The sequence below is a fragment of the Canis lupus genome, chromosome 3 (assembly GCF_048164855.1).
Source record: "Canis lupus baileyi chromosome 3, mCanLup2.hap1, whole genome shotgun sequence".
NCBI classification, from domain to species: Eukaryota; Metazoa; Chordata; class Mammalia; order Carnivora; family Canidae; genus Canis; species Canis lupus.
In genome coordinates, this window is record NC_132840.1 from 26,087,816 (window position 1) to 26,099,926 (window position 12,111).

Genomic DNA, 12,111 nt, shown 5'->3' on the forward strand with positions numbered 1-12,111 from the left:
CACACAACCACCCCCCTTCCACCACCCACACACCCACCTCTGGGCTGCCCCCACCCCCGCAGTCGGACAGGATGGGGTGCGAGGCTGCACCCCAGGAGGCAGAGGCGGGGCCCGGGGCGGGGCCCCCGCGCTGCCGGTCCCCCTCCGCGGCGGCGCCGACCTCGGGCCTCCCGGGCGGCTCCAGGGAGGCGCGGGCGCCACCTGGTGGCGGCGGGTGGGGCGTGAGCGCCGCGTCTCGGGGGCGGGCCTCGGCGGAGCTGCTGGACCCGCGCGGCGGGCGTCGTTCCTGCTTCCCGCCCCGCTTCCAGCTCCCGGCGGGGCGCGGCCGAGCGCGAAGACCCCGGCGCCGCTGCCGGGCTGCGGGCGGGTATCGGGGCGGCAAGCTCGTGTTGCTGAAAATGTACGTTCCCCCAGACCCCGTTCCTTCCTCAACGACCGCACGCACCACGCAGGCTATCCCAGAGCTTCCTTCGGGCCGAGCTCGGCGCCCCGGCCCCAGCCGCTCGCAGTTCCTGGGCCCGGACCCCTGCGCCTCGCCCCGGGGCAGCTCCGTGTCCCCCCCCCCCGGGGCGGACCCCAGCCCAACTTCCCGCCCAGCCCAGCCGGGCCCCTCGCTTGCTGCCTGCCTCAGTGAAAGTGGCCCCGCGTCTCCCCGCGGCCAGCGCAGAACCCGCCTCCGCTTCACGGCTCCCTCTCCCCAGCCCCGCGCAGGTGTCCCCGGGCCTCGCGCTCTGCACCGCCGCCGGGGGGCGGGGCCCTCAGCTTCACTCACCCACTCGGCACCTGTCGTCCCGCCACCAGACGCGGGCCTGTGCGGGCCTGTGCGGGGCTGTGCCCCAGGATACTGCGGCCACCGGCAGCCCTGCCTCCAGGACATTCAAGCGAGGGGCGGGGCAGGTGACTCCAGTGAGCAACAAATGCATCCGGAACGCCTCGCAGGGTGGTGGTACTTGGGAGAACAAAGCCGGGTGGGGGGCCGCCAGGTCAGGCAGGTGCCCCCCTCACCCTGCTTGGGCTCCACACCCCAGCCCAGGCTGCTGCTGTCCGCAGGCCTTCCTGACTCTCTAGGGTACAGACCCCAGGCGAGGATCCTCCCGCCTTTCTCTCTCTTTTTGTAAAGGTTTTATTTATTCGTGAGAGACGCAGAGAGAGAGGCAGAGACACAAGCAGAGGGAGAAGCAGGCTCCATGCAGGGAGCCCGACGTGGGACTCGACCCCAGGGCTCCAAGATCACACTCTGGACTGAACGCGGCGCTAAACGGCTGAGCCACCCAGGTGCCCCCAATCAACTGGATATTTTGAGAATTTTAAACCTTCCCCAAAGCAGAAAGAGTAGCCCAGTGAATGCCATACACGCTAAAGAAGGGTGTTTTCAGATAGCAGAGGAGCAGCCTGGTGGGAACTGGATGGGGTCGCAGGGTAGGAGGGGGTGGGATGGTCGTATGATAGGGAGCGGGCCTGGAGGGCTGTGAGGACAGTCTAGCCTCCAGCGGGAGGGCAGGGGCTGTCCACAGGCCGGTAGCTATAACCAGCAGTCTGTGGACTTTTCTCCTGGGTTTTGTGGTTTTGTTTCTGTGCGATCAGAAGCAAGCTCACTGGCTGGCAGAGGAAAGGGCAGGAGATGCTGAGAATGAGGGTGGGAAGTGAGGGTATAGAAAGTCTCCCCAGAATCCCTCAGGACTCCCCAGGAGTGGAACTGTGGGGCTACAGGAGGCACCTCAAGGTTTGGCGGTGTGAGACCCATCCGCATGGCTGCTTTTCTTTGGATTTTGGGGTTTGGTCCCAATGGGTCTGCACCTACACCTGCTCCTCTACCTTCTCTTCTCGCCCCCTAGGCTGCTGCCCCTGCCTGCCTGTCCTCACCCACGGAGCAGTTGCTGGTTCCAGTTATCATCCCTTAGAGACAAGGGGCCAAGTTTCCCAGGCTCCCTGTCTTTGGGGTTAATGTGAGTGGAGTGAACTGGGTAGCCTGAGGCCTCCTCCCTGGGCCCTGAGAGGTGCAAGGACAAGTTGTCCACCAAAGTCTCACCTGGGGGGGGGGGGGGGCTTCTGATCCTGGCACAACCAGCCTGCCTCCTCACCTCCCCCTGCCCAGGGCTTCTCTGGCTGAAATTGGTCCGAGTTGGAGCCTCCCACTTTGTCACCTGTCACATTTCAGGGGAGGCTTCTGACCCCAGGGTCTTCTCTCTCTCTCTGTCTTTTTAAAGTTTTTATTTATTTATTAATGAGAGACACACAGAGAGAGAGAGAAAGAGAGAGAGGCAGAGACACAGGCAGAGAGAGAAGCAGGCTCCATGCAGGGAGCCCGACTTGGGACTTGGTCCTGGGTCTCCAGGATCATGCCCTGGGCTGAAGGCGGCACTAAACTGCTGAGCCAGCCAGGGATCCCCTAGGGTCTTCTCTCTAATCTGTCCTCCAGCGCTCTTCCACCCCTCGCCTCCCTTCCCCCCCTCCCAATCATGCTCACTCAGGAACAAGCAGTAGTTTGTCACCAGTGTTACAGACAAGGCACCTTCACACTATGGGCTCTTTTCCATCTAACAGCTACTCTAAGAGGTAGGAAACAATTGCCAGGTTTGTTTGTTTGTTTTCCAGGGGGAAATTGAGGCTTGGCAAAATAATTAATTTATCCAAGGTGATTAATTTATCCAATTAATTATCCAATAATTAATTTATCCTCACTGGTAGAGGCAGAGTTCCACCCAGTTCTGTCCACTGCAAGCCCACACCTTTTCCACTGGCTGGCTGGCTTCTCCCTGATATCTCCTCTCACATTCTGGAGGTACAAATATGTTACCAAAGCTTGAGTGCGTGTAAACATGCAGATACAGAAGGTTACAAGAGGTCCTTGGGGCTTTCACTCTGCCCCAGTCCTATTTCCCAGGAATAGCTACTGGAGCGGTCCCTTCCTGCCAGCACCGGCTATAGAACTGTGGGGCCCCAGGTTCAAAAATTATTAAGAATTTCAAGATGGTGCAGCAGAGCAATACTTTAAGTGGGGCATGGGCCCTTTCTGCACGTGGGGGGCTGTGTTGCTGCCTGGGCCTCACACTCCTGAAGCTAGCTCGGCTCCCTGTTTGCCTTTTTTTTTTTTTTTTAAAGATTTTATTTATTTATGAGAGAGAGAGTGAGAGAGAGAGAGAGGGAGAAGCAGGCTCCATTTGGGGAGCCTGATGTGGAACTCCATCCAAGGGCTCCAAAATCACGTGATCCAAGATCCGTGATCCAAGATCACGCCCAGGGCCGAAGGCAGGTGCTAAACAGGGATCCCCTGCTCCCTGGTTTGCCTCTTCAGTACACTCCCAAAATATGTTCAGGACTTTAAATATATAAGAAAAGCCAGCCTCACAGGCTATCCTCCAACTGGTATTTGCTTTTCTATTTATGAAGAATAACAGGAAATGCTATGTACCAGGCACTGTGCACGTCTCCTTTACAGCACTGTGAGGTAGGCAGCCCAGGGTACAGGCAAACTGTCCTAATCCCCATAACAGAGTTGAAGAAGGTGAGGCATGAAGGGGACCAGCAGCTGACCCAAGGCTACGCGGGAGTGGCGGACAGAGGATCGGAAGACAGGAGGTGTGGTCTGGGGTTTGCCCAGTTGACTCTACCTGGTTACTCTGGAGACAGAGACTGCAGATGAGCCGACTTCCAGGTCAGCACGCACAGAGTTTTCTCTTTGCTGTCAGCAGCTGCCCGATGCTTCGCCGGCTGGAGATGTGCCACGCTCATTTCATCAGTCTCCTGACAACGGATACGCAGGTCACTTCCAATTTCTCCATCTCATGACCAACATGCAGCAGCCTTCTGGGGCCGCTACCTCTGCCTGTTTCTGGGGAAGGGATGTTTCCCATGCGGTGGGGCTGGAGCTTGCAGTCTGAGCTGAGCCCTAGCCAGTGGGAAGATAGAGTCCTCGGGAGAAATAGAGGGTAGTGCCAGAAACGTTTCACCTGGAACATGCAGGCGGAGAGTGAGAGCATGGAGGGCACAGAGGGGAGCAGCGTCAGGCAGGTGAGGAGGCCGGCTCTGGGCTGGGGGCAGGTGCAGGCAGCACGACAAGGTCACGAGAGCTCTGGATCTCAACCTGGGCAGGTGGCCAGTGAGAGAGAAGAGCAGCTCAAGTGCAGGGAGGGCTGCCCCCTCCGGCGTGTCCACATGGACACCAGACATCAGGGAGGTCGCTGCCTTAGCTCCCAGTAGCTGCGGTAACAAGTAACCACAAAGTTAGTGGCTTAAAACCACACACATTCATCACATTCCAGTTCTGCACGTTAGATGTGCCATTGGGGGTGGGGGTATCTCACTGGGTTAAAATCAGTTAAGGAGTCAGGGCTCATTCCTTTCTGGAGGCCCCAGGGGAGAATCTGCTCCCTGGCCTTCTACAGCTTCTAGAGGTGCCTCGCTCCTTGGCTTGTGGCCCCTTTGCTATCTTCAAAGCCAGAGGCAGAGCACCTCCCAACCTCTCCGAATCCAACAGCTTCCAGGAATTAGGGTGCAGACAGACATCTTTGGGGGCCATTCATCATTCTGCCTGCCACCATGTCCCTTTAATTAAGTTGGGAGCCATACATCTGAGACAATAAAAGAGTTTTTAGGGGGATCCCTGGGTGGCTCAGCGGTTTGGCGCCTGCCTTTGGCCCAGGGCGCGATCCTGGAGTCCCAGGATCGAGTCCCATGTCAGGCTCCTGGCATGGGGCCTGCTTCTCTCTCCTCCTGTGTCTCTGCCTCTTTCTCTCTCTTTGTCTATCATAAAAATCAATCAATCAATCAATCTTTAAAAAAAAAAAAAGAGTTTTTAAAAACCCCTTCTTGGGGCACCTGGGTGGCTCAGTGGTTGAGCATCTGCCTTCAGCTCAGGTCGTGATCCCGGGATCCTGAGATCGAGTCCCACATCAGGCTCCCCACAGGGAACCTGCTTCTCCCTCTGCCTGTGTCTCTGCCTCTCTCTCTGTGTCTCTCATGAATAAATAAATAAATAATCATTTAAAAAAGGCCAAAACCTTTAAAAAATAAATAAATAAACCTTTTGGGGCACCTGGGTGGCTCAGTTGGTGAAGCTTCTTTCTGCCTTGATCTCAGGTCATGATCTCGGGGTCCTGGGATGGAGCCCCTCATCAGACTCTGCAGGGAGTCTGCTTCTCCCTCTCTCTCTGCTGCTCCCCCTGTTGTGCTCTCTCTGTGTCAAATAAATGGATAAAATCTTTTAAAAATAAAATAAAATAAAACCTTTCAGAGTTATACTTTATGTATTGCAAACCACATCCATTTACAGTGTCCTGTTGGCTGAGTTGTGACTCACGTATTTGCCCTTGAAACACTGACTCTGTCAAGATAAAGAACATTCCTATCACTCCTCAGGATTCCGTGGGGCCCTTTGTATCTATCCTTCCCTCTGCCCCAGTCCCAGGTAACTACTAATCTGTTTGGTTTTTTTAAATTACAAAACCCAATATTTGTTGAAAACAAAGAAAACCAGTTGGCACAGAGGTCTGATTTCGATTCATCAAACTTCAGCTGAGGATGGGAAATGGGGGTAGGGGGGCAGCCAGCCCTGAAGTCACCCTCCCAGGGAGGAACCAGCTCCGGGGGAGGGAGAGGGGAACTGCCCACTTCTGGCCCAGTAGGTGTTGGAGGAGGAGGTTGAGAGAAGACAGCAGTGCCCCAAGTGTGGGCTATGAGCAGCAGGTGACAGAGGGGCTGCTGAGCTGCTTGCTGTCCAGGGAGGAGGGGAGAGTGTGGCCCACTTTCAGGGATTGACTGGGGGCAGGCAGCTGGGCTCAGGCCCGCAGCTCTGGGTCAAGGGTTGTTCTATTGTTGTTGTTTGTTAATTACTATAGTTTGTGTTTTCTAGAATTTTACAAAAATGGGATGATAATGTAGTACTCCTTTGTATCTAGCTTCTTTGGCTTAACGTAGCTGACTTGGAGACCCATTCATGCTGGTTATACAGACCATTCCTGGTTTGTAGGCTGTGTTCCGTTCCATGGGTCTCGAATTTTCCTTATCCATTCACCCAGTGATGGACATTTAAGCTGTGCTCAGTTTTTGGCATTGTGCATAAAGCTGCTATGGATTTGATGTGTGAGTCTCTGTGCAGGGTCTGTGCCAGGAGTCAGGGTGCTGGTTCACATGGTGCCTCGGTGTGCAGTGTTTGGAAATCGTGAGGGCTGTGATTCCTCCAAATCCTCATTCACACTTGCTGCTGTCTGTCTCTGCTGTTTCTGGCCGTCCTGGGGGCAGGGGGGGAGGTCTCACTGCAGTTTTGGTTTTTATTCCTCTAATGACTGTAAGGTGAGGCGACTGCAAATGCATACGGGGTTTCTTTTTGGGGTGATGAAAATGTTCTGGAATTAGACAGTGGTGATGCATATACAGTGGTGATCAGTTTGGAACCAAGGGGAAGAGTGCAGACATCTATTGGGGGAAATACCAAGAAAAATATTCAAGTGACTGTCCCATTATGTAACGTTATTATAAAATGACCACTTCCCCACATTCTGTTATTTTTATTATTATTATTTAAAGATTGTATTTATTTATCTGACAGAGAGAGAGACAGCAAGAGCAGGGGAAGCTGCAGAGGAGAGGGAGAAGCAGGTTCCCCACTGAGCAGGGAGCCGGATGTGGGACTTGATGCCAGGACCCTGGGAATCATGACTTGGGCTGAAGGCAGATGCTTAACCGGCTGAGCCACCCAGGTGTCCTTCTGTTGTTGTTGTTTTTTAATGACCTTTATAGTTTAGAATAGTTTTAGAGGGGATCCCTGGGTGGCTCAGCAGTTTAGCACCGCCTTCGGCCCAGGGTGTGATCCTGGAGACCCGGGATCAAGTCCCGGGATTGAGTCCCGTGTCGGGCTCCCTGCATGGAGCCTGCTTCTCCCTCTGCCTGTGTCTCTGCCTCTCTCTCTGTGTGTGTCTCTCATGAATGAATAAATTAAAAAAAATATTTTTTTAAAAAAAGAATAGTTTTAGATTTACAGAGAAGATAGCAGGGTTTCTGTACACCCCACATCTGCTTTCCTTGACTGCTACCATCTCACGCTATTGCTCTAGGGTCCTCTGTCCCGATGAACGAACCCATAACACTATCAGCAACATTCCATGACAAGGTTCTGTTTTCACATAGGATAATATTTAGGAACTCCACACCAGGGATCCCTGGGGGGCGCAGCGGTTTAGCGCCTGACTTCAGCCCAGGCCGTGATTCTGGAGGCCCCAGGATCGAGTCCCACATCAGGTTCCCTGCATGGAGCCTGCTTCTCCCTCTGCCTGTGTCTCTGCCTCTCTCTCTCTCTCTCTGTGTCTCTCTGTCTCTCATGAATAAATAAATAAAATCTTAAAAAAAAAAAAAAGGAACTCCACACCAGTTGCATGTATTCTAGTGATTTCATGGAGGAAAATACAAGTTTAATAAAATGTGTTTGAAAGCAACTTGGGGTGGTTGGGCGGCTCAGTCGGTTAAGCAACTGACTTTGGCTCAAGTCATGATTCAAGGGATTGAGCCCTGCTGTAGGGTTCCCTGCTCAGGGGGGGAGTCTGCTTCTCCCTCTCCTTCTGCTCCTCCCCCTGCTCGTGCACGGGCACACGCTCTCTCTCCAATAAATAAATTTTTTTTAAGTTTTTATTTATTTTTTAAAGAGAGAGAAAGAGAGAAAATGAGGGAGAGACACAGGCAGAGGGAGAAGCAGGCTCCATGCAGGGAGTCCGACATGGGACTCGATCCCAGGGCCTCCAGGATCATGCCCTGCGCTGAAGGTGGCACTAAATCGCTAAGCCACCTGGACTGCCCCAATAAATAAAATCTTAAAGAAAAAAAAAAAAAAAAGCAACTTAAGCCTGCTGTTTACTCACCATTAAGGTGGAAGAAGGGACCTGCTAATTTGGTCTTTTTCTACATTGCTCCATCGTGCCAGGGGTCATTTGGGGACATTTATATCAGCCCTTTTGTAAAGTCATCAGTGAATGCAGTTGGTAATTTGGCAAGTTTGAGTGAAGGGGCCAAATGAAAATATTAAATTCAACTCCCAGGATGCCTGGGTGGCTTAGTGGTTGAGCATCTGCTTTTGGCTCAGGTTATGATTCTAGGGTCCTGGGATCCAGTCCTACATGGGACTCCCCAGAGGGAGCCTGCTTCTCCCTCTACCTATGTCTCTGCCTCTCTCTGTGTCTCTCATGAATAAATAAAAATCTTAAAAAAAAATTCAGCTCCCCCCTTTTACTATTTATAAAGTCAAAACAGAGAAGCCTGTTCCTCAAGCCCGACCACAGTTGAATTTGGAAGCTGCTAGTTCATGACAAATTGTCAGTGTCTTGGCAAAAAGAAAATGAAATCTTTACACAAAATCCCAGCTCAGCAAACCTCTCAGCAGCTGTGGGGAGGACTCAAGGTCATAAAATGCCCTAACCAGTGGCGGCTGCTCTGTGCTAGACTTTGCCATAAAATCAAAAACCATGTGCTGCACCTTAGCTCTGTTCTTCCTGTGTTGGGTCTATAGCAAGTGGAGACAGGAAAAGCCTGCATCTCGACACTGGGAAGGAACCCCCAGCAGGTCCTGGGGGTAGGGGTCTGCAAGCTGGGGCCCTCCATGGGGATTTGTGCTAATGCACAGCACTCGAATGGATTAACCTGGAAATTACAATTAGTATTACAAGGAAAAGTCAAATTCATTTACAGAAATTATTTCCGTAAAAGGCATCAAGTGGCCCCAGAAGCCTGTGTGCGACCCCTGTCACCTGTACTGCCTGATTCTGGCTGAGATGCTGTAGGTATTAGTTTATTAATTTCCACACAGGAGGGATGCTTGGGTGGCTCAGTGGTTGAGCATCTGCCTTTGGCTTAGGTCGTGTTCTTGGGGTTCTGGGATCAAGTTCTGCATTGGGCTTCTCCCTCTGCCTATGTCTCTGCCTCTCTCTCTGAGCCTCTCATGAATAAATAAATCTTTAAAAAAAAAAAACACTTAAAAAAAAACTTTCCAACAGGATTCAAGCTAAGTGAATATTTGATTCTGTTAAGTAGAGGAAAACATCAAACACAGAAAATGCTTCTCTGCACATGGATCTTGGACTCGGATCTTTTTTGGTTCTCCAAAAATTGAACAACTCTTAGTTAAAAAAAACTTCACCACCTGAAAATGTTTTGTCTTTAGAATCCATGGAAAGAATGAAAAGACCCTAGGAAATTTTCCCCTGCACCCTTAGCCCCAGGTTGGGAGACTTACTGCACTGAGTACAGCAGATGAACCCCTGGGAGTCACACCCACCATGGGTCTCTGCAAACCCAATAGCGTATGATAGAGGCATTGCCTCTTCTGCCCCTTAGGGACCCATTCTTTGACATCAGATGTGCTTTTTCTGGGCAGCAATGACTCAGTCAGTTTTTGGAGGTTCCCCCCCAGACCCCAGAGCCTGCACTGAATGGGAAGCCTGGCTCTGAGCAGCTCCTCAGCATTGCTTTTTTTTTTTTTTTTAGATTTTATTTACTTATTCATGAGAGACACACAGAGAGAGGCAGACATTGGCAGAGGGAGAAGCAGGCTCCTCGCAGGGAGCCTCATGTGGGACTCGATCCCCGAACTGGGATCACATCCTGAGCCAAAGGCAGATGCTCAACCGGTGAGCCACCGAGGTGTCCCAGTTCCTCAGGGACATTAGGTTAACATTAAGTCCTTACTTGGCTTTAGGAGGCAGGAAAGACCCCAAGGGTCAGTGCGGCTTCCTCTCTGGTTCACTGTGGATCCACAGTGAGTGGCTCTGGCCACAGTCCCCAGTCTGCGTGCTCCTGCTCAGCTCAGAGGTCCATCCCTGGGGTGGCAGCCAAGGCGGTGACCTTGGGCCCCCAGGAAAGCCATCCCTTCGCCCCTGCACTCCTCTCTGTGATGGCCTCCCAGCAGCCTGCAGACCCACTATCCCACGAGGTCCCTCCCTGTAGCCTCAGATCTGGCCTGACAGCTTTTTCTTTGTTAGGGTCACAGCAGGTCAGTGGCCAGACCGGCCAGGACATCTGCAAGTGCCTGTCCCCAGTTCTTCCTCCTGAGAGACTCCCCCTTCTTTGACCCCAGTTGGCACCAGCGCTTCATCTCTGAATGTGGGTGGCGGGACCTTCTCCAAACGGATCCAGGAAGTCGAAACTGCCTAAGTCAGATCAGTTCCCCAGTGACTTCCAGTATGAGGCTGGAGCTGGGCTTCCACCCTGAAACACTCCCCCTTGACGCTCATGGCCTGGGCATCCTCTGGCACACAATGCAGCTCTGCAGAGGGTCAAACCTTGGGTTGCTCAGGCCCTCTTCCCTCAGACCAGCCTTCTGCCCCCTTCTGCCCCACCTTGAAGCCCTCCCCATCCTTCTAGGGTTGGATTTTCAGGGTGAGGAGGGGCTTGAGCTGCCTCCTGGCCTCTGCTGTCCTACAGGATGTCTGACATAGTTATTTGTGACTGTTCCTTTAATCCTGTGTCCCCCTTGCCCCCAGCACTGCAAACCCTAAAGGGACAGGAGATGGAATACACATGACTTCAAGCCTCCCTGGGGACCTGGTCTCAGCTCTGTGGTCCCCAACTCACCCCCCCTCCTTGTCGGCTCCAGTTCCCTGAGCTAGCACCTGGTGCTATTTATTGCCTGGTTTCAGGGAACCCCGCGGGTCTCTACTGTCACCTCTCCTTGGAGCTGAGGCCTGGAAGTACCTGCAGGCCAGATGCCTTGTGGACATCTCATTCATTCATTCAACAGTATTTCTGGAGCCACCACTATGAGCCGAGGTGTCTGCCCTGGTGGGAATTATCTTCTGAAGGGGAGGTGGCCACGGCTGGAACTGAATGGAGGCGACAGGGCACTGAGGGAGTCACAGGTGGATCCAGACAGAGGAGGCCTCTCAAAGCAGGTGGCCTCTGAGTGGTGCCCGAAGCTGTGCAGTTAGGGCAGGAGGGCTCTGGGCAGGGCCCCCATGGGCAGGTGTCTACCCACTCTCTCTAAAACAGCAAATGGAAATGCTCAAAGCTGAATTTTATAGAATTCGCAGTCTACCCTGTCTCCCTCCTAGTTTCCCTAAATTAGGAGGGGCTCTTCCATCCAGCCAACTATGCATGCCAAACGCCCAAAGGTCAACCTGGACATCCCTCTGCCCCCACCTCTGATCGCCAAGTCCTGTGGGTCATTCCGGCAATCTGGCAGTGTCCTCCACACTTCTGTTCTCACTGCACCTTCTCTCCTGAACCAGGTAGCAGCTCCTGCTGGCTCCCTCCTTCATTCTTGTGCTCTTCCAACCCAGGCTCCATATTAGGCCCAGTGACCTTTTAAAAATGCACATCTGGGGGCACCTGGATGGCAGGCAGGCAGCCTGCTCCCCCCTCTGCCTATGTCTCTGGCTCTTTCTCTCTCATGAATAAATAAAATCTTAAAAAAATTAAAATGCACACTTGTTCCTGTCACTCCCTTGCTTGAATGCAGCATTGGCTTTCCCTTTGTTCTTAGGATAAAACCCAGTGCCCCCTTCACGGAAGACTGCCCGCCCTCCTCCCTCCCTGGGTTCTTGCCACACTGTCCTTTCAATTCCTTGAAAGCTGACCCTGGGCCCTTTCCATAGGCACTGACTCCCCCATACAATGATCTCAATCTCGTCCTTGATCCTCCTCTCCAGCCTCCTGACTCTTCACACCAGATACGGTGTCCCATGACCTCACTGCCTTCTGCTATGCATGCGCTGACCTGAGCCTGCCTCTGTTCTAGGTAGGGCTCCACTGAGCAGGACCATCACTGTTCCATGCACACGCTGGGGCCACTGTAACAACTATTGTGCAAATCTGGCTGGTGACGGACAGATGAAGGAGAGTATGCCCTGGAAATCCTGGATCACTCCTCTCCTTCACCATGATCCAGCTCTCTCACCCCACAAACTCAAAGCTGGCAATTGGGCACAATCCCACGTCAGCCCCGAAGCTAGCTGAACCCCAGTGCCTTAGCCTCCTCCAGGTTCCCCACACCAGGTTGCAAAAAATGCCCTGAGTTACTATCATAAAAACCACTTTGCAGGGGCACCTGGGTGGCTCAGTGGTTGAGCATCTACCTTCGGCTCAGGGAGTGATCCCAGGGGGTCCTGGGATCAAGTCCAGCATCCGGCTCCC

General features: G+C 53.0%; 1 long non-coding RNA gene across 2 annotated transcripts; it reads left to right on the plus strand.

Moving 5' to 3' along the window:
* Positions 1-251: 251 nt before the first annotated feature.
* On the plus strand, positions 252-5,442 carry LOC140630119 (uncharacterized). Of its 2 annotated transcripts, none has more exons than XR_012027901.1 (4): positions 252-400; positions 1,121-1,275; positions 1,836-1,946; positions 3,495-5,442. It is a non-coding gene; the product is annotated as an uncharacterized lncRNA (long non-coding RNA). The 2 variants fall into 2 exon arrangements; XR_012027902.1 differs by having other exon boundaries at positions 5,080-5,220.
* Positions 5,443-12,111: the final 6,669 nt, after the last annotated feature.